This window comes from Gracilinanus agilis, chromosome 5, assembly GCF_016433145.1.
Source record: "Gracilinanus agilis isolate LMUSP501 chromosome 5, AgileGrace, whole genome shotgun sequence".
Classification (NCBI taxonomy): domain Eukaryota; kingdom Metazoa; phylum Chordata; class Mammalia; order Didelphimorphia; family Didelphidae; genus Gracilinanus; species Gracilinanus agilis.
This window is the reverse complement of record NC_058134.1, coordinates 133,947,823-133,949,498: the sequence shown is the minus strand read 5'-3', so window position 1 is coordinate 133,949,498 and position 1,676 is coordinate 133,947,823.

The window sequence follows — 1,676 nt, the reverse complement described above, 5'->3', positions numbered from 1 at the left end:
CTTTTTTGGCGTCTTTCTACTCTCTACTCTCTCGAGCCCACTTGGCTTTCAAGGCTGGAGACTGGTCTAGACTCTGGCTCTAGACTCTAGAGGCTCTCAACCCTGGAGGTCCTCGACCCTGGAGAGAGGAGTACCTACCGGAGGAGACCCTTCTTTCCCTACCTAACTTTTCCCTTTTCAAATCTAAATAAATCTAGCTATATAAGTTCTACTTGATCTTTCTTGAGCTCTGAAGAGCTCAGGTCAATTTCCCCTCCTGGGCTTGGGGGCTACTCTGGCTTTCCCTTCCTTTCATTTTCTACCCTTCCTTTCTCTACCTTCTCCTATCCTACCTTCCCTCCTATCACCCCAAATCTCTCAATTCCAAAGAGAATAAAGATGGGGAGAAAGAACCAAACTGTACAAAAATGTTTAGAGCAGCTCTTTCTTTAGTGGCAAAGAACTAGAAACAGAAAGGATGTCCTTCAATTGAGGAATGCCTAAACAAATTGTAGTATAGGCTTGTAATGGAATACTATTGTATTGTCATAAGAAATAATGACAAACAAGATAATTACAAAAAACAACAACAAAAAAAAAACCTGGAAAGACTTGTATGAAGTCATGCGAAATGAAGTGAGCAGAACCTAGACAATGTTGTACCTAGTAACAACAGTAATGCATTTTAATCAATTGTAAGTGACTTAGCTATTTTCAACAAGGCAGGGATCCAGGACAACTTCAGAAGACTCATTAAAAAAAAGATATCCACTGTCATAGAAGGAACAGATAGAATCTAAATGCAAATTGAAACATATCTTTCTTTTTTTTTAACATTTATTAATAATCATTTTTAACATGGTTACATGTTTCAAGCTCCTACTTTTCCCTTCACCCCCCGCACTCCCCCCACCCATGGCCGACGCACATTTCCACTGGTTTTGTCATGTGTCCTTGATCAAGACCAATTTCCAAATTGTTGGTGGTCGCATTGGTGTGGTAGTTTCGAGTCCACACCCTCAATCATGTCCGCCCTGACCCATGCGTTCAAGCAGTTGCTTTTCTTATATGTTTCCTCTCCTGCAGTCCTTCCTCTGAATGTGGGTAACATTCTTTACCATGAATCCCTCAGAATTGTCCTGGGTCATTGCATTGCTGCTGGTACAGAAGCCCATTACATTCGATTTTACCACAGTATATCAGTCTCTGTGTACAATGTTCTTTTGGCTCTGCTCCTTTCGCTCTGCATCAGTTCCCGGAGGTCTCTCCAGTTCGCCTGGAACTCCTCCAGTTTATTATTCCTTTTAGCACAATAGTATTCCATCACCCGCATATACCACAGTTTGTTCAGCCATTCCCCAATTGAAGGACATCCCCTCCTTTTCCAGTTTGTTGCCACCACAAAAAGCACAGCTATAAATATTTTCGTACAAGTCTGTTTATCTATGATCTCTTTGGGGTACAAACCCAGCAATGGTATGGCTGGATCAAAGGGCAGGCATTCTTTTATAGCCCTTTGAGCATGATTCCAAATTGCCAGCCAGAATGGCTGGATCAGTTCACAGCTCCACCAGCAATGCATTAATGTCCCAATTTTGCCACATCCCCTCCAACATTCATTACTCTCCCCTTCTTTCATTTTAGCCAATCTGCTAGGTGTGAGGTGATACCTCAGTGTTGTTTTGATTTGCATTTCT